At 34.8% G+C, this 21,995-nt stretch overlaps 1 protein-coding gene across 1 annotated transcript in view; it reads left to right on the top strand.

Moving 5' to 3' along the window:
• The first annotated feature begins 16,262 nt into the window (after positions 1-16,262).
• Positions 16,263-21,995, top strand: part of LOC145672089 (protein CLP1 homolog) — a 58,141-nt gene continuing 52,408 nt past the window's right edge. Inside the window, exon 1 of the mRNA XM_081741342.1 lies at positions 16,263-16,445. The gene's annotated coding sequence lies outside the window, so the exon portion shown is untranslated. The remainder of the gene's footprint in view (positions 16,446-21,995) is intronic.

Raw genomic sequence — 21,995 nt, forward strand, 5'->3', positions numbered from 1 at the left:
GAGTAATCAGAACTTTCTTCCACTGTGAAGGAATCTGTGAAGATTCTAGATGGCATTATAAAAATGTAACAATACAGAGATTCCCTCCGACGGAAGATTCTTGAGGTGTTTATAATGTATTCCATCGAAGTCTGAAGATGAATCTCAATTTAGTGACTAGAGTACAGTGGTTATTTCCTCAATAGCAAACGGAAGATCAGAAGTACTGTGCGAGGTCAAAGAAAAATATGTTACAAGATCTAACCGGTTATTATTTACAAAAGGCGGAGCCAGATTCTTTTGAAATTTTTCGATCCAATTATATCCACTGAGTTGAATATTACTTTGTTCAGTCTTAAGATATATTTTGGTATTTGTTATTTGAGATATATATTTGGTATTTGAGATATTTCTAAATTTTTGTTTTCGGGGTTTGGTAGGACACCTGTAGATAAGGCAGTGATTAATTTGTTGCCAGCAGAATTGGCACGTTCACTACCCACCAAAGTCCTTGGGTGTTAGCATCGCCAATAATGATGTCAAAATTATTAGAATGGAATAACTCCTGCCAGAAAGACACCTCAACAGTAACAGAAGTAATAATATAAATGTTCGCAAGATTAACATTTTGCACTTGTATTCCTAGGAGTTGACATTAGAATGTTTATTGCGGATTTTTACTAGTAGTTCTTGATAGAAAAGGTCGTGACGTATACCGCAACCTCCATAACCATAACCATCCTCTCGAAGTTGCTCAATGAACTTGTAATTTTTATACGAAGCATCGAATGAGGTTTTGACCAATTCTCCTGTAACATGAGCAAGTCTGGATGAAATACATTGATTAAATGTAGTAGGGCATAACCCTTCCCAGTTTCAATCTGCATGTTCCATTGAAGAATTACTAGATTTTCGAAAATATCGGAAGACATGATGAGGTTATTTAGTGGAAAGAACACTTGTAATTTGTTGAAATATCTAGAATTTTGGGATTGGGGTCAGCAGTAAAAGTGACAGAATCAGTAGTCAATATTTGTTTTATTGCTTTTATTTGATTAAGGAGAATATCATTATGGCGGGATAATTCACGAATGTGATCATAGCAGAATTGTCATTATTAGAAAGGAAAGTATAGTTCTGGCGATTGTTGATTGGTCCAGATGAATTCTCTGCAATATTGTGTCCAATGAGTTTGTTGTCAACGGAGGAGGCAAATGTTGATTTAGTAGAGAAACTTGCACGTTAGAAAATCTAAATTTGTCTTTATTGCAAACTAAAACTTTAGGATCCGGTTTAGATTTCGGAGTGTCGAATCTTAGCAGCAGGAACATGGAAGAAGAAGTAGAGGAAGTAGAAGACACCTCAAAAGGTATTGAGAAACTTTTTATTACTATCGAAAGATGGTTGAGATGCAGTAGTAATCATCTTGCAAACCTTTTCTTCTTTTCCCTGGAGGAACGGCAGGAAGAATAGAAGTAGAGGGTGGTTTGTTATGTAAGTTCACAGATTGTGAGAATACGTTGTCATCAGGAGGATGTCTAATAATTTCACTGTGGAGAGCCGTAGTATTCGTGACATTAGTTGAATTTGTTTTATTATTACTCGTTAACTTATTTGCTTCATTAAAGGATAGATGTAAGTTGGCCATTAATTAGACAATTCTTTTTTGTCGCAATCGTTCAGGACACTGAGATAAATCTGCTCTATGATTAGATTTGCAATGATAGCATTGTGTAGGATTGGAACAATCAATTTTAGAATGATTTTAACGAAAGTTTGTACATAATATTATGCCACCTTTATACGTACGGTTCGTGTGACCGTATTTTAAACATCCATCAAGGCACTGCCGAATAGCTGGAATATATGATTCTAAGAAGTTTGATAAAGTATAGTTTTATTTCTGATGATAATTGTTGAAAATTAAAAGTGAGAATAACTGTTCTAGTGGGAACTTTCTGGCTATTATTTCCATTTCTAAGAATTCGGCGCGCAGAGATAATTGGTATCTCAGAATCCAAGTCTTGTAAAAAGTCATGTTGAAATTTCAACATCAACGTCTTTCACCACTCCCGTAGAATATAAAGCATGATTTGGAATATAGGACGACCAGTCCTGTATTTTATGGATTGGGTGACACATGAATTGATTTGCTTCAGGTCCTGTATTAAAGGGAATTTTTAGGTTTCTACCACTTGTTTGAATTTTGTTAATGACAGGGATTTCTGCTAGATAGAGTTTCCGACTTATAATGTGCTTTCTCCCAATTTATCCATTGTCACGGACGCTCATCGATATCATCGTTAAACTTTGTCCGTGATTGTAGTTTCAGTTCAATATTCTTCAAAGGACATTCAACGAACAGCGAAAGGAAATGATGGATATTTCAAAATCAAATTGTGTTTAATTAATGAATTCTTAATTGTAAAACTGCTATGTAATTCCGTCTTTGAAATCGTTGCCAAACACTGAAGTCAGCTAGCTTTCACAATTCAACACGTAAGATCCATGCATTGACAAATATGATGACAGAAGTGAATTTCAGAGGTTTACGTCTTCACGTATTGCACCACGAGTACAGGAAGTTCCATAACCTCGTCTCGAGTCGAGTAACAAAACTACTGGCCTCTTCCAAAGTCAGGAGTAGTAGCTTCGAAGACCTATCAGGAGGAACACCTAATTACTAGTGTGGATCATACTGTTTATCTAGACTACATCAATAAGAAAAGGTATGTACCTGTTTCACATTTGTCAATGCCTAGTCATGAGTCAGTGCTTGGGAAGTTTCAAATAGACGCTACTGATCAAAACTACACACATTAAAAACATTCCTCACAGATCCTATTCTTTTATTTCAACCGAAATGATTAATGACGAATTTATTGGTGTACAAACTTATCGATGTCTAGATTATTAAGAAAGTTTTGGTTATTGCTATGACACCTCTTGCGTACGTCCCGTTCTATGTAGATCATAGATAACTCATAGCATAACCGCAGTTAGCTTTTAGAAAGATAAAATATGGAGCGGAATGATGATCACTATATAGATTTGCAATATGATCATTATGTTTCGAAAAGTTTTGAAATTACTGCTTCTTATTTTGAATTTTATCTACGATTGGTATTGATTCAGTTCCTTGAGTGTTTTGAACTTCTTTTGTAATTACTTCCATTTCCTTTGATATTTCCATTGAGTCTGAAGAGATAGGGATGATGTTAGTATTTAAGGGTTGAGTTGTTATTTGGGTGCCATTTGGATTTGTATGAGGCTCCAATGGATGGAGACAATTGATCACATAATGGTGTTTATTTAAAATAAGATAATGTGTTGAAAATAGCTACACCTAAAAACCAAACAAACACAATACTAAAAATTAATGTCACAATTAAATTAACAATGGACAGATCTTACTGATATTAATCTTACAGATCTTACTGATCAGATAATATTAATTACTCAAAATGTATCATAAACTAAATACACTTTTTGTTCTCCACACTGTCTTCAGAATCTGTCGAATTGTCGAGGATTTGTAACATGTCTTTTTATTGGTTATTCACGATACGCGTTAATTTTCGTCACAGATTTGAAATAAAAATAGTGTGTGTTTTTATGCTTTATGTGTCCGTATTTATCCTAAGGAAAAGTATGTTTATGGTTTTACTCTGAAATCATTATTTTAAAAAGAAATTTATTACGAAGCATCGTTCGTCTTATCAATGCATCCAACATAAAAAAACGAATATTTTAAGTAAATTGTTATGTTTCCATGATAATGTTTTGGTAGCATAATTTTTACTACAGTGTAATTATTTTCCTTCCGTTGTAACATTTTTAAAATAATGAACAATAACAATATTTCGTTGTTGCCATACATAATACTAATTTTAAAAATTCAATGTATCTCGTCTTAAAATTTGATTCATCTAAACAAATCTCTTGCTTAACCCTTTTTCCTCCTTATTTTTCCTTTCACCAGCACCTTTTGTGCCGGTCGTAACCATTTACCGTTAGTCAATACCAGGAATCAAATCCTCAATTTCGTATGTAGTTGGCGATTCCCTCACAGGAACATATGCGATTGAATTCAAACTTCTTGTAAATTGGCTCCTTCCCAAACAGAAACATCCAAAATTACTGTGTGTTTCAGATGACAAGCGGCATGACCTTGAGTAGGCTTCACGCGGCGTTGACAATATCAGGGGCGCTTATTAGAAATATTATATTAGCACATTAAATGCACATTTTACGAAGTAGAGAAAAGAATTACGGACACATACGTGAAAACTACATCTTTTTGTGTCAACTGGTTGTCATGATACACACTTTTAAAGGTTTCCATATAAAACAATTAGTAAAACGAGCGTTGAGTCCCGCGTCTAATTTCCAGTGGATTTTTCTCCGATTTGGAAACAGAACTCAACTTGCATTACAGGATAATCAGGGATGTAACCAACAGGTTCTTCTAGGAGAACATTACTTCCAGGGGGGAGGAAAGCTTTTCACCCATTAAAAACAGAATATATGACCTCTTTCAGAATATGAAAGCATTTAAACTCACCATACATACTATACACATATTATATTTTCATGATGCTACCTTGTCAAAAGACGGATCTTGACAGTATTGAAGTTAAAAACGGGATTGTAAGAGATGAATCAGCAAACAATTCATTCAAAAATGCTACTTATAGCAGTCTGTTTATCTTTGTGTTCATGTGGGTTAAAATAGTAAAGGGGAAATAACTCGACAAAATATCAACTCAGATATTATGCAATAATGTAGTAGTGAATTCACAGTGCGCCCAATTAGGGAAATGAGAATGTAAAGCTTATGATTAATTTTAGTTGTTTTAATTAGGTAGAGAAACCGTACTGATGAAGTTTGATTTTTTTTTAAAAATTCATGTTTTGTTATAAACGTCCCTCATTTGGATTAACTATTAAATAAGTTATTAAAATATCAAACGAACCTCATTTTGGAGCAGGAAATAGATAGTTTGGAAAGACAGGGCCCCTTTTCTCCTGTGGCTACACCCCCTTTCAATCTGTTTCATATATATATATATATATATATATATATATATATATATATATATAGATAGATAGATAGATAGATAGATAGATAGATAGATAGATAGATACGCCTAACATCGTAAGAACAAAGTATGAAAGTTCTTAACATTGTTTTGAAATTTACTTCAAGATAGATCCTTCCTTATTGGACAGAAAAAACACAATACCTCTTTCCTCCTCTAGGAGGGATTAAAAAGCATCAGGCGTCTAAATGGTGTCATAAGTTATCGCAACCAAAATCAAACTCGAGCATATCGAATTGCTCAGGAATCAGACGGATTGCTTTTGTGACACCTACACCAAGCCCAAGAGTTATATTTGTTTTGAAAACTGATAAGGAAACAAAGGGGCTAGTTGTGTAGAAACGTTACGTCTCTTCTAGCATAAACAGATTTTATGTGTCTGGGTTGCTTTCTTTCGTGGTTATAGTTAACAGTGTATTTAAGCAAACCGAGTACAAGTGCGGAATTTTCTAATAATAATAATAATAATAATAATAATAATAATAATAATAATAATAATAATAATAATAATAATAATAATAATAATAATAATAATAATAATAATAAATAAGTTTTTAAAAAGTGCTACGAAGTCAAGCTCGAATTATTTTTTATGTTTACATTTTTTGGAACACATAGTAATAAATTAAGAAGACTCAGGTTCAGACAATGACGAAATATTAACTGACATAAACGATAGTGAAAGTAGTGTTGAAGACAAGTGTTTAGCGGTTCCATTCGAATAAGTTAACAGGTAAGTAATTCAGTTGCTATATATTCTTCTAGGATGCGCAATTCAAAATTCTTGAGTTTGCTGGGATAGTATATTTACAATGTGAATAATGTTGCCAATGTATGAGTCATAATCTCAACTGGAGGAAGAGCTAGAAGGGAAGGAGAGTCCGCAATCCGGCAGCCCCGCTCGGAATATTGCGCTCCATTGGCTACTGTCCGTGATGCTTTACATTTGAAACACACAGAAAAATGCCACTTTTATATATTGTATGAAAGACATATGTCAACCATGGGGAAATATTTATAAGTTACAGCAATAGCTGCAACCAAAATGGCCTGGCCATAAGGCTGAATAGCTGTTTCTTAGAATTTTGAGATTATGAAAGCATATTTTAGATGGATTATCTCATAATATCCTGTAGGTGGTTTTGGCTTTTGGAAAAGAAGTCCTTTCCCAACTCGTGTTATTTGGAAACTAGTGATGAGCGCAAGAGTCTTGGTCTTGCAGTTTTTGCAAGTCTTGCATGTAAGACCAAGGCCAAGACCAGGAATCCCGTTGCAAGACCAAGACCAAGACCAAGGGGTGCAAGACCAAGACCATACCTGCAAGAATAAGACTAAGACCAAGACTCTTGCGCAACAGACTTGCACAAGTACCGATACTACATGAAATTTTTATAGAATGTAAAAAAGAAAGGAAAAAATCATTACATCTTTCACTTGAATTTTTTGGCTTCAGTAAAAATGCCGCTGGAGTGAATGTGTTCCCAGTAGCTTATGCAGGGATGGTACCGAAACCGCGACGGCCATTTATATATCGAGACGAGACCGAGACCGAGACGGACTTTTACATACCGAGACGAGACCGAGACCGAGACAGACCTCTATAAATCGAGACGAGACCTTGGTCAGTCTCGGTCTCGTCTCGAATATTGACAGCTATTTTGCCTTTACTCAAATTTGTTTCGCTGCTGTGTGAGATAATGAAAGTTGGCTGATGTACCGTGGCGTATTTAGGGAGTAGGTGTTGGGCTCAAGCCCCTCCCGAAATAAATTTGTGATCATTTTTTCGCATTCCACTGCTGTTGTATATAATCTTCTCTCTCTCTCTCTCTGTGTAATATATATATATACATATATATATATATATATATATATATATATATATATATATATATATATATAGGCGCGGATCCAGGATATGATCAAGAGAGGGGCTAAACCATACTTTGCCTCTTTATCCAGTGTAAAGCAGGATTGAAGTTTATTTTATTCAGTGCATACCTGAGCGTTAAGGAGGATATGGTCCCTATAGCCCTTCCCCTTCGATCCAAACGTATATTTGTACCATGTTGTGTGAAATATTGAAGGGAAAATTCTTCTAGATACTCTGCAATACCACTACATAAACAAGCAGTGTTGCCAACGTAAATATAGTTGCATTTTTTTCAAATTTCACTATGTAAGGTATTACCTATTTCTAATTTAGATATTAAATAAAACCACAATACCACATGCATTATTCAGTCTAACAAAGGACAATACAGTATCACCAACATCAACATTTTGGAGATATCTTTTAACTCAAATGGCATAGACGGTGCAATGCGCATCATTTGTATCTTAACGTCAAATACTATGATCATGGTATAATGTAATTCGAATGAATGAAGGATCAAATTTAACTTTTTCTAAAGACTTCACTTCGAAAACGTGCTGATATATCACGTCTCATCTTGTAGATGCTTCCAAAACATTTAAGTGATCATAATGTCATTTACAGATTCACAAATTACCAAACCGTGGAATCAAATTAAACACTGGAAACGCTCAGAAATAATAAATCTTTTTATCCAGTCTTCGACTTCATACGGTACTAACCCCAGCTCAATTATATAAAATCAATAAAAAAGACACCCCTGGATGTTGGTGTGGGAATGAAAAGGCCGATATAGATCATATTATCTTTAACTACTCTTCCACCAATAAACATAGAAACATTCTAATTGATGTAATCACGAAATATCAAGGCATTGGCCCTCATAAGATTCAAAATCTTTTGACATTAAGTAATGCAAAAATCAATAAAGCTATACTATCTTTCTTACAAATTAATAATGTCAATATAGCTATAAAAATGATTGAAAAGACTGAAAACTACAATAATGACATCTAAACTTCTTCTTATGTACATTATACTTGCTGTAAATTTCAATCCGGTGAAAAAAAGCAATAATTTTGAAATATATATATATATATATATATATATATATATATATATATATATATATATATATATATATATATATATATATATATATATATATATATATAACATAATATTTCAATCACAAATCTATGGTAACAATCCTATAATTAGTTATAACAATATAATGTAAAAAAGTTTTTTTTTTAAAATTATTTCACCGGATACTTAACAAGTGTGGAAATTTTGATCAACTTAGTGTAAGCACCCATCTAGTGTTGTTGGCGAGACGGATTTTAACATCTGCGCCAGTATAAAACACTTCTTTGGAAGTGAACTTCAAGAGTTCAAGACTTCCAGTCGCAGTTTCATTATTTTAAGTAGTGTTGCCAACTTAAATAAATTGCTAAATATTATACTAAATATAGTGCAAATAACGTAGCTAAACTGCAAAATATTTTAAAATTACTTGTAATTTGTTTTATGGTGCAAGAATGTTCTCAAAAGACGACGTTTTTCGTAGTCTTTATAATGTTAATGTTAATGTCAAAGTTTTTGTTCCAGCAATACATGTAAACATGGGCGGCGATTAGGGGGGGGCAAAGGGGGCAGTTGCCCCCCCCCACTTTTTTGAAGTAACCCATTAATGTACGTTCATAAAAAATGGTGCCATATAATATTTCCCGTTGCGTGAGTACCTATTGGTTGTCTTCTCATGGAGTTAAGCAAGCTACAGGAATTGCGTTTTAGTTGCAATTCAAAGCAATTAATATTGCAATTCCGTATTTCTTTAAATTTCGTAGCATATGCTTGTAGTATTTACTGTCTTTCATTTTCTAACAAAGTACATTCGCGAAGTGTACCCTCGGGATTCGTGTAAAATTGATTCAAATGCAAAGTTCTCCTCGTCACAATGTATATTGTACAAATTTTAGAGGCCCATACTGGTATTTATGTACCTTCATATATCCAGAATTCAATCATATACTAGTATAACGCTCAGACATGAGATTGCTTTTAGTTTTAGATGTAACTGGACATGAATGTGGGCATGTGCAAAACAAATTTGATCAAGTACTGCTTCTCTGACACATGCTACCAACCTGAGCTGCCATTTTGGATGAGGTGACATTGCACATTCCCACATTCATGTTCAGTTACATCTAAAGAAACTAAAAGCAATTTTGTGTCCGAGCGTTATACTAGTGTATGATTGAATTTTGGATATATGAAGGCTCATAAATACGCAAATTACCAGTATGGGCCGCTAAAATTAGTACAATACACATTGTGGCGAGGAGAACTTTGTATTTGAATCAATTTTACACGAATCTTGCGGAGACACTTCGGGAATGTACCTTGTAAGAGTAATAACATATATTTAGTGGAATTATAAATTAAGGGTCTTCACTAGGGCGAAATTAAACTACCGCTAATTTCTGAGTTTTTCTGTAATATCTTCAAAACAAATAAAAATATTCGAAAAGCAGAAATGTAGTGAACTAGACAATACGATTTTACATGTGATACATTTACCACAATTCACCTATCCGCTTTTGATGTCCCGCTATTTACAGAACCAGCAAAAAATGCTAAATCTTTCTACAGTTGCAACTCGAAAGCAGATAGATGAGTTGTGATAACAATATCACATGCAAAATCGTATTATCTAGTTCACTACGTTTCTGCTTTTCGAGTATTTTTATTTGTTTTGATGATATTACAGAAAACTCTAAAATTAGCGCTAGTTTAATTTCGCTGTAGTGAAGACCCTTAAGTTGTTCATTAATCTCCAGTTTGAACATAACTTTTGCAAAACAAGCCTCATTATTCATTACTATAATTAATATTAGCCTTTCTATTTACTTGTTTTGTAAATTTTTTTGTTAAATAATCTGATCACACAATTTTCCAGACAGAATTTTAAGATGTTCATGAGCAAGGAATCAAATCTCTTCTTACACCTTCGTTGTTTAAGAGTACAAAGGGCTAGTATCTACTTCCGTTGCTCCTGTCAATTTATTTAATAAAATATGAAATACGATATATGGTATTTCAACCAAAGAAGATAGTATCCTATTAGTTATACAACCTTTCGTCAAACAAAGTGTTAGAAACAACCAGCTAAACTAAGATTGATATACAAATATTCAGATCATGCCTTGCCCCCCCCACTTTTAACGTCCCATCGCCGCCACTGCATGTAAATGCAAATTGTAACTGAAATTAAATGTAACTGATAACTTTTCAGTAACCCTAGTTGTTCCCCTAAGCCTTAATCGTGATGTACACAAAACAATGGTTAATTAAAAGTTCTAATTACACCCTAGTTACATTTCACTTGTTTTAGTTTGACCACCGACCACCTCAAACTAGATCCATACCATAGCTGTATGCAGCTATTCAGAGACTTACAGTTAGTAATACACATTGTGTTGATTTTTGGTTTAGTTTGATTTAGTTTAATGTCCCACGATTATGCAAGGGCGTCTAAAGGAGATGTGGAGACAATGATTATAATGGAATCCGAACCACTTCGGTCGTTCAACTGTACTCCCACCGGAAATAGAATTCGGGACCACGCGAACCGAAGTCAAGCGTGCTAGCACTAGACCAAATGGAGTCCTCACATTGTGTTTATTTAAATCATTGAGTCAGTGTTGTCAGATTCGAAGATCAAAGACTAGCGTGTCTGTGTTCCAAAAGTAGCGGATTTGAACTATTTGTAGGACAAATATATACAGTACAAATGCATTATTTGGCAACTAATGACTGGTACTAATGAAATGATTTTTAATATGGACTGGAAAATGTGCTGGACATATTGCAAGAAATTATGCTCGATGGACAAAAACAATTCTAGACAGGATACCACGAGATAAAAACAGCCTGGGAAACGTCCTTATACAAGGTTTGACGAAATCAAGAACAACTGGGGAGTAACCTGAAAAAGAATTGCTCAAGATACACAGTTGTGGAGAATACTTGGAAAGACCTTCATCCAGCAGTGGATTGATAATGGTTGATTATGATTTTATTATATCTGGATCTCAGAGATAAACTAAACAAAGTTATAATTTCGTAATTTTACAGGAGAAGCGAAAAACCGGTTTCTTAAGTAAGACCTATAGTACTGTTTTTCCAACTATACTAAGTAGTTACAAAGTAATACGATGCTTTTAGAAATGAAAATGAAATGAAATCTTTAAGTTTTACGTCCCACAGTTATGGCGGTTAGGCTAAAGGAGACGGTGATGATGAGAGATGAGTGAAATGGTGGAATGAAGAAAGTGGGAGGAAACGGGAGAATCCCGAGAAAACCCACGTGCACGGAGTTTGTCCACCACAAAGTCCACACGGCGCGAGCTGGGATTGAACCAGGGACCCCAAGCACCGGAGGTGATCGCTCTACTACTGAGCCACAGCGCCCCCCACGATGCTTTTAGACTTATATTATTACACTACTAGAAAGAACATAGTCTATTAAAAAGTATTGTTAAATCAATTTCGACCAAAAAGTGACTTAGCATAGTCTACCTCTAAAGCTTATATATATGCAGCAAAATTACGAAAATTAATAGAAAAGAAAACTAGAAAGTTAAGAATCACTCGTATTGCCGGGACAGAGAAAATAGATACATATAGCTCGAATTACCTATATACTTATATAAAATGTATGTCCATGTTTCGCAAGTAATTTTAAATCAATATAAAATTTCAACATAATGAACGCACGATTAGATTTCTCGAATAAAGATCACATGCACCGCTGAGAGCTCAGAAATAAGCTTAATCTATGTTACGACACTGGATATATGCTTATGTAATACATTACGACCTTATGAACGTCTATAAGAAACAGAATGTACTTAAAGTGAGACGCGAACTATACGAAACATCGGACTTTGAATCCAACTTGTTTGGTGATCCAGCCCGAGAGCCACATAGCAAGCTCCCACCACAAGGTTAAGGAAGTTCCTGTTTTAAAGTGTCAATTAAACACTGAGATGTGAAACAGTAATAAAGCATTTGATTAATTTGAAACAAAATATAATGTAGTAATAATTTATTTTATTTGTTAAGATAATGAATATTATATCCTGTTTTTAAAATTACAGTCAAAGCAGAATGTATTGGATAATAACTGAAAAATTGTAAAATTTCAATTTCGGTACGATTAAATACATCCGTGCTACTATGTGTTACGTTATCCGTTAAGAGGTATTGAACAATTCTGATTCAAAGGAAGCAAATAAACTACTGTATAGTACTGGGGTTAATTTAATAGAGTTTAATTGTATAGGCAGTACTGAAGCTATTTGAGACAAAGTCTATTGCTGAAAGTGAAATGAGTTACTATTAGGGTTTTATCCCGGGTATGTTATACCCACTGATGATTGAACCTGGAACACACACATGGAAAACATTAGCGTTAGCAAATTAGCTACGAAGAGGTACATCATACCATAATTCTAAGTCAAGAATGAAGGCAAAAAATAAGAAGCGAAAAAGACAGACTGTACGATAATAATAGTTTAAATTTTAATTTCACACTATATATTTCGAGACTTTCGAGACGAGGCCGAGAGTTGGCCTTCGAGACCGAGACCGAGATCGAGACAGGCATCTGTTGACCGAGACGAGACCGAGACTGTATAAAGTCTCGTCTCGATACCATCCCTAAGCTTATGCAATTCGTGTGAGTCAATCTGATCCTGTAGCATATAGCTACAGTATGTCGTTTTCTGAATTGGTTGTGTTCACGCTTTCTGTAGATATTACTCGTTTTCAAGAGACACAGGTGTCATCTTGCTCCATGTGAGCTATTTTGGTGAACAAACACCATGTGCGTGGGTTTTCTCAGGGTTTTCCGTTTTCTCATACTTCCTTCGTTCCACCAGTTTAGTCATTTCTCATCATCACTGTCTCCCTTAGCCTTGGTCCATAATCGTGGGATGTTAAACTAGACACTTCATTTCATTTCAAAGCATATTAGTGGTGTTTTTCAAAACTAAAGAGAAATGTAGCATAGAACATGGGTAATCCCGTACACCATAGGTGCCGATTACGTAGATATGGCCTTGGCTTCGAGACTCAAACATCCGTTGGAAATTTTTAATGTGTGCTCATAAAATTAATATCGAAATAACATTAAACAATTAGTGGATGTGACCGCAAGTTTGATTTCATGGGCGGATGCTTATACGTTGAATAATTGTTTATCAATATAACTTTTAGCCTCCTTAGGTATACGGCATATCGAGGATTGGGCGATACAACATTATTCCAAGAGTTATTAAGTTTTATTTATAATTTTATAACTCCCCTCCTTCCCCTCTTCTAAGTTTTATCGTCAAAGTGAAACGGTGAAAACACTCCCTGGCCCAAACCTCATCTATGTGGAAAATTTGATCGAGATCGAACGGATGGTTCAAGAGATTAGGAGTCATAAAAATAGTCACTTTCAATTTTATAATATAGATGTACTGTTGTAGTATAAACGACCAATTTCGATCAAATTTTTAACATAGATGAGATTCAAGCCTGGAATGTTATTTGTCAGTTCAGCTTGACGGAGCAACGTAGAGGGGAAGGAGGAGGGGGAGATATACAAAAATCAATATAAATAAAAATAAAAGTGATTAAGTTTGTGACTTGATAGCTCTTGAACCACCCAACCGATTTTAATCAAATTTTTAACATTATGAGATTCGGAACTGGATTTTTTTTTATAGTTTCACTTTGATTGTAGAACCTAGGGAGGGAGAGGTATATATAAAAATAAATAAAATTTAATAACTCTTGAAACACCCGACCATTATTATCGAAAATGACCATTATTATCAATGTTGAATCCGTGGTTTTCGAGGTCATTGAAATGAACAGTGACACTTCTGATGTCCTGCCTTACACCATGGGGAGGAGGAGATATATAAATTTATTGAAAATGACCGATATTAGTGCCGAATCCTAGTTTTCGGGGTCTGTAAGATAAACAGAGACGTTTCTGATGCCGTTTAAATCGAAATTCAGCCCTGCAACTTCGGGAGGAGGAGGCGAGAGAAATAAAAAAATCATCAAGAATGACGGATATCAGAGAGCGGTTTAGTAATAGATAAAAGTGATTGACTAACGAAACATATTATTATTATTATTATTTTAAAAAATATCCCAACGAAGTGAGTAATTGATGCCAGTAATCATTATCCACAAATGAGATTAATTTTGTACAGTTATATCAAATAACTTGTTTGATGCCGTTACCTTGTATTTCTAATATAGGTCAAAAATATTTATATAAATTGAGGTTGTAGAAAAGGTATAAACAGTTGAGTAATTTTCAGTTTTCACTCAAATTATGCAAAAATATTAAGAGTTTTGATTATAATAATAATTATTTTATTTCTTCTCTCTTTTTGGAGAATATTGTTGAAATATCATCATCATAGCTATTCTGCCATTATTGGCAGGTTACCTGCTACAACTGAGAAACTTCGATGTCCGATGGTCTTCAGCCAGTCTCTTCGTCTTAACGTAGCAATTTTCTGCTTTAATAGGGCCTACTGTACCTTCCTTCAACTACAGTCTCCTTCGCTGCTTTCCTCTCTTTCCTTCCACCATACCCTCTAGCACGTCCTCAGCTAATATCCAACCAGTTCCGCTTTCTCCTCTTACCAATATCTAATTTTTTCTCCCCCCCTATTCTAATATTTCTAACACCTTCTCATTCGTTTTCCGTTCAACACAGCTAATTCTCTCCTTTTCTCTCCATGCTCATGTTTCGAAAGTTGCAATTTGTTCACTGCTTTTGCTTAATGTCTATGTTTCTGCCCCATAGAGTACATACTGGAATCAATAAAAGAAAATCTTAATATTGGAAATTAGCTTAATACAAGAATTAGCTAATCGTTGTTGAAAAGAAAAATCTGACGCCTTTAGAATGTAAAAATAATTTTGTAGTCCATGGTATCTCAATGATCTGTGCCGTCTTGATTTTCTTTCATGTGTCTCAGGGGTAGCCTCCCCAGTTTGGGAATCAGTGAAGTGTTGGATCTGTTAAAAAAATGTAAAAAGATTACGAAACGTTGTGATTTATCTTATAGGTAGTGAAGCGTAGACACCCATTAAAAAATAAAAATCATCGTCTATGTTGTACACTAATCATCATACTTACACGAAAGTAAACTATGTTACATTTAGAAACATAGATTGTATTTATGTTATTGTTGGCACATTGTAGAATTTATTATCCCTTATATCCAGAGTAAAATTTACCTATGAAAGGTATAAGATCTTTTAAAAGCAAGACTTGTAAGACGCTTGCAAGCAAGACCAAGACCAAGATCAAGTGTTCCAATGCAAGACCAAGACCAAGACCACCCCGATCTTGGTCTTGGTCTTGCATTTGCTCATCACTTTAGGAAACTGTATTTTAGCTAATATATTTCCTTCAGACATAAACATAAATCAAATTTTTCGATATTGTACTGAACACCTTCAAATTAAACTACATCCTTTCTATTTGAGGTTTGGCTTTGGCCCTGCTGGTGCTACTGAGGTGTTTTCCCGTACCTTCCTGAAAAGAGGAGGAATGAGTTGCTGTGGCCGAGATTCTTCAATAGTTTAATAAGGACAGAGTTGCCACATTGAATTATTTCATGGGCTTCGTTGTGCACTTGTTAGTCATTCTAAGTATCCTACGATCTTGACTCGTCGAGACCAAAGGACTGAATGACAAACTGGTAACACAGCCGAGATCATTTTCGTTTCTTTTCCCACCAAAGCAAAGACATGCTTACCTCTGTAAGGGAGCGGCGGGGTGAGGCCGAAGTATGTTTCACATATTTTTCGAGTGCACACTTGAAATAGAAAGACTAGTTTTATTATTGTTATTATTCTACATCCACAGTATTTTTTTTATTCTTTTCAGACTTTGCTTTTGAAGAATTTTATGGAAATTTTCTGCCCGTTACTTGGACTCCTGTGAACACTAAACTTTACAAAATGTAATACAATTGTCATTGACATAAATAATAATAATAATAATAATAATAATAATAATAATAATAATAATAATAATAATAATAATAATAATAATAATAATAATAATAATAATAATAATAATAATAATAATAATAAAGTTTTAAATTGAGCTTGCCAAATAATTCTAAGAAAATAAATAGTCTTCAAATAAGTTTAAAATAATTACTTGTACGAAAGCAAAGTGGCGCACAACTTTTTATCAATTACAGAACACGAATAATTTGAAGATGTTGGTAGTCTGTGACGGCAAAATTGATCTTTCGCTCATGGTTCTAGAATGTGGATTTTGTTGTATTTAAGCGCTTGTATTGAGAAAATTGAATTTTAGATTGTGATATTAATCTACATTTTGAGTATGTGGAGTAGAGGTTAAAGTTGAATGTAGGACTCTTTTTCAAAGGGTAATGTATAAGAAATAAAACAAAGTTAGGTATTGGGTTATACAAAAATGTACAGTTTTGTTTTCCTTAGCATGGTGTTTGATTTTCCGTGCACATTTTAAGGGCCTTTCATTATACAGTAATTGAATAACCGGTGCAGATTTTCAAGAATCAGGCATTGGAATTGTAATTTTACGGTTAAAATGAATGAATATGAAGAAACTTTATTAAGATAAGTACCAATATCCAGCGACGCTATATATGCTCATTCAGGAAACTTTTGTTTACAAAGTAGTGTTACAAATGGTAAACCATTACAAGCAGGGTGGAAAAAAATCATGATTTTTTTAATAAAAATCATTTTTGTTGATTTTTTTGATTTAAATCGATTTTTTTGATTTAAATCAAATCTTTCTCCTCGTATAATACAAGTCGCGAACTGGAGAGAAAACATTAGGAATTAATATTAAATGACAATTATGCCATTTAAGTGAAAGTATTTTGGTTTAATTTCGAATTAATCCTCAATCGTTAACCTATTTCAATCCGAAACAATATTTCTTAAGCATTAAGGAAAAAACGTACAGCAACGTTTATCAACATAACACTTTTCTTTTCACGAAAGTTCCTGATATTTGGCAGGAGTATATTTTTTAAAACATCGAAACTATCCAGCGGCACGAAATACATGTAAAGTACATAAATTTCGCCCAAAATTAACTGTTTAACTCTATGGCCTATGGAACCCGGAGGTTCAATGCCGCGTTCACGGAAACTCTCCACTGACTTCTATCCTTAGCCAATTGGATACAGTTTCTATTTTGTATTCCTATTTCTGCTAGATTCATCTTAATATTGTCATCCCATCTGCGCCTAGATCTTCCTAATGGTCATTTTCCGATTGGTCTTCCAGTTAAGAATTTGAAAGTGTTCCTATTTTTTTCCATCCTGGCTACATGACCTGCCCACCTGAGTCTCCTAGACTTGATGACCCTAGCAATGTTTGGTAAACCGTAAAAATTAAGTAGTTCCCTGTTATGAAGTTTCCCCCCATTCCCGCTTCTCTTGGGTCTGAATATTCGTCTCAGGATCTTGTTCTCAAATACTTTGTCTACGTTCTTCCCTCATAGTAAGCGACCATGTTTCACAACCATACAGAAGCAGGGTGTCTACCAGTCAGGGAAAGTCAGGGAATTTGCAGGGTCAGGGAAAATGTCAGGGAATTTCATTGTGTATCAGGAAAAAATCTTTCCCAGGCTGTGAGAGGTGAAGAAACGCCACTAAAATAGTCATAAATTACAGGTAAATGAATTGGTTCGTTTGTACGTCTGTAGAATATTGTATAAGCATATAAACAATGGTGAAAACTTACAGTTCACTTTAAATGTAAGTTGGGGGCGCGGTGGCTCACTGGTAGAGCGTTCACCTCTGGTGCTTGGGTTCCCTGGTTCGATCCCAGCTTGCACCGTGTGAACTTTGTGGTGGACAAACACCGTGGTCGTGGGTTTTCTCGGGGTTTTCCCGTTTCCTCCCGCTTTCTTCATTTCATTCATTACTCATCATCACCGTCTCCTTTAGCCTAACTGGCATAATCGTAGGACGTACAACTGAAAGATTTGATTTTCATGATTTAAATATAAGTTACTTTTCATGAGTTACTAAGAAAAAAAGAATGACAGAGTCATGGAAAATTATAATGTTGTCAGGGAAACTCAGGGAATTTGATTATGCTTCCTTCTAGACACCCTGAGAACAACAAGCATATATATTTTAATCTTCAAATTCCTGGACAGAATTCGTGACGACAAGAGATTTTGAACTGAATAATAACACGAATTCTCTGCTTTTAGTCGACATTTAATTTCTTTGTAGATATCGTTTTCGTCTGTTTCAAATATTGATCCTAGATATTTGAAAGAATCCACTTTATCAAAAATATTATTCGATATTTTAACGCATCCAAAATTTGCCGTATTACGATCCCGAGGAACTTTGTTCTATGTATTTAGTACATAAATTTCGTCTAAAGTTTTATTTATTTATTGTTTGTTTCGGAAAGGGGATCGGGCCCCTCTAAATACGCCCCTATTATCTGGAAACAAACAAATAGACGTGGACATAAAAGAATTTTTGTCTTAAATGTCGATGGTGATTTCTCCGTTGGAATAGTTAACGATTTAAAAACCCTATGTTACGAAGAGAAGAAAGCAGGATTCTCCCGTTACCCGTTCAAAACGGGATTTTCCCTAATCATCCTCTGCATACTCGTTTTCATACTGTGTTGTACATACATTGGAGTCTCATTGTATTATGAATATTATCTTCCATAATCGAAATAACAGAACAGAAACGGGATTTTACTTATTTTCACTTTAAATTAATTTATTTCGAAATTTGATTTAAATCAACGATTTTTATTAAAAAAATCAAGTGATTTAAATCTTGATTAAAATCGTGATTTAAATCAGACTGATTTAAATCAATCCACCCTGATTACAAGCGCTGTAAAATGTCGTATACCTGTTCGTAATTCGGGTAAACTTTACAATACGCGCTTCAGCTGCGCATCGATAAGAAGGGTCGCTTTAAAAGGGTATAGTAAAGTAGGGTAGGGTAGAGTAGAGGAAGATAGGGATAGGGATAAGCAGGCTATGGGTAGGAGCGGGTTAGCTTAAGATTAGGGAAGTTTTGATCCATTTTCGTAAAATACGGAGAGTATAATTTATCTATTCTGAGTGAGTATACATGCTGGAGCGGGCATTTTAAAGTTAACCCAATAATTCTCAACACTTATAATAGTGTTCAGAGCAGATAATTTGGGTTAACTTTACAACGTCTGCTCCAGCAAGTATACTCACTCAGAAGCGAGAGATGGAGTATGTTTATCAGAAGGGGTCCAAAAGCACGTAAAAAACACAAAATTTACAGGAGAAATGTATGATGCATGTACTTAGACGTAACATAACGTGATCAAATCTAATCTAACCTAATCTAAAATAACATAATATTAGTAGAAATAAGCTAAATTCTATCATTTTTTGGAAAATTATACCCCTACACTAACATAACATAAACTAATCTAATCTAATGCAAAGAAAAGTTACCAATATTGTAACTTTTTTTTTTTTTTTTTTTTTTACAAAAAAGAGCTGGCCCCCTTTTGCTAATCATAGGCCGCAGAGATTACACTCTTTTAATTTTATGAATATGGATCAAAACTTAACTAACCTTAAGTTAACCCGTTCCTATCCCTATCCCACTCTACTCTACCCTATCGTTTTTACGCATATCCACTATCTTGTATCACGAAACCTATATCCTCGTGCGGGTTCGTCATCTTTGCCCTTCTCTGACGCGGAATAGATATAACTTTTACAGTTCTTACTTGAATTGGCCACATACGACAGGTTAGTGCGTTTTTTTAAGCCATTGTTAGATGTTGTTACGTATATCCATCGTCGTTTCGCCCTGCCCTGCCGCAGGGTAAATACAGTTGCAGTCACAAAAGGGATTTGTTTAGGTGAAGGATGCCAAAAGTACGTAAAAAAAGATTCACAAGATATGGATTGACGTAAGGGAAATGTAATTGACTTTTGTGTCTCATTTAAGAATGGAATGGAGGTGCATGTAAAAGTGAGAAATGCGTAATGATGTAGCGACTTTTACCGGAAAACGCACATAAGAGAATATGAATATGATGATGCAAGTAGTGGATGGCATTTAATATCCCTTCCAAATTCATCGTGACCTATACTGAGCCGTTGTAAACCACCTCGTTTACGCGTATACTCACTTTCGGTGACGCGCCTGCTCCCTACAGCCGCACCCCTTTGCTACCGCTTGTGCCATTCTGCTGCGCTCCTGCCCTGGCTCGGTTAGATATTTGGGCTTTTTAGTGTACACCTATCACTTAAGTTGGTTCGTGTGTTCGTCGGTTATGCACTCTAGTTTTCATGACATACGTCCATACTGTATTTATACTCATCATAATTACGAATAACGAACTGTAATCCAACGGTTATGCCGGTTAGGCTAAAGGAGACGGTGATGATGAGAAATGAATGAAGTGGGAGGAAACGGGAGAACCCCGAGGAAACCCACACACAGGGTGTTTGTCCACTACAAAGTTCACTTGGTGGGTGCTGGGGTCGAATCCGGGACACAAGCACCAGAGGTGAACGCTCTATCACTGAGCCACCGCGGCCCCCGGGTATATATTTAGTGATGGTGCACATGATATATATATCAATGAATTCTTTTTCACTCTACGTGCAATTGGCCACTTCCTGTAAGGGAAACTTGTTTGTGTTATATTATTATAATGTTATTCATTTTGATAATTAATTTTGCTGCTTATAATGTTCTATCCTAAGGTTACATGAAGCGGAGCCTACTAAACTACCATCAGGCTTTCATCCGAGACAGAAATTGTGCCCGGGTTCATGCGCTTTAACTTTTCGTCTAGAGAGAAGTGCAATACCATTTGTTACTTGCCATGGTTGCTCCTGAAATCAAATCGTGTGTACAGGCTGAATGATTTTCACATTTCTTGCTAGTTATGCTTGCATCAATGTACAGTCCGCAGCAAAAAACCTGCAACATGAGCATGTATGTTTATTGTGAAACTACGAAGTCTTTTGCTCCAAAATGAGTGTGCAAGGGAGAACGCCGAAGTTTCTCCAGGCGTGATCCGTGCCACTTAGACGTTATGTTGATTCCCTTGACTGTTAGGCGTAGTTTCACAATAAATTTCAAACTGCATCAGGATCCACTCCAAGTACTATGACAGTTAGGCGTGAGGTGAGAAAACTTGGATTTCATGGTCGAGTGGCTTCTCATAAGCCATACATAATCATAGTCATAATTTATTTTATCCGTTCATCGTCATACAACGAAATTGGACATGTCAGTTATATATATACGGTATACCAGTATACATAAACATACGTACTATTATTACATACGGATTCTTATAGATTCACTAATTTACTTCTATACATATAATTTTACGTATACGAATTATTTTGTACATATTCTTCAGCCGAGTAAAAGCAATGTTCTATCAAGTACCTTTTAAGTTTGGATCTAAAGCTATTGACCAAGACCTGATTTTTTATATATGATGGGAGTAGATTGTATAATAGAGTACCTTTGTGCGTAACTGATTTATTGTATATATTTGTTCTGTGTGCATGCATGTCGTCTTTACTTCTTGTGCTGTACCTGTGAATGTCTTTGTTAACAATAAATTCACTATGTTTTTTCAAATACATTAATATTTCGAACAAATACATTGAGGGAAGAGTCATTATTTGAAGTTCCTTAAAAATATTTCAGCAAGAAGAGTTCCATTGTACTCCTGCAAGTATTCTTACTACTTTCTTCTGTAGCCTAAAGATAACAATACTTTTAGTTGTATTTTCCCAGAACATCAAGCCATATTTTATTGTAGAATGAAAATTTGAGTAATATATACACTTAGCTGTTTTTACATTAATCTTATCTCTTACACATCTAATTGCATAACATAGTTTGCTTAACTTACTTCTTACATTTTCTATATGTGGCTCC

The sequence above is a fragment of the Thermobia domestica genome, chromosome 15 (assembly GCF_964235325.1).
Source record: "Thermobia domestica chromosome 15, izTheDome1.hap1.1, whole genome shotgun sequence".
In the NCBI taxonomy this organism is placed as follows: Eukaryota; Metazoa; Arthropoda; class Insecta; order Zygentoma; family Lepismatidae; genus Thermobia; species Thermobia domestica.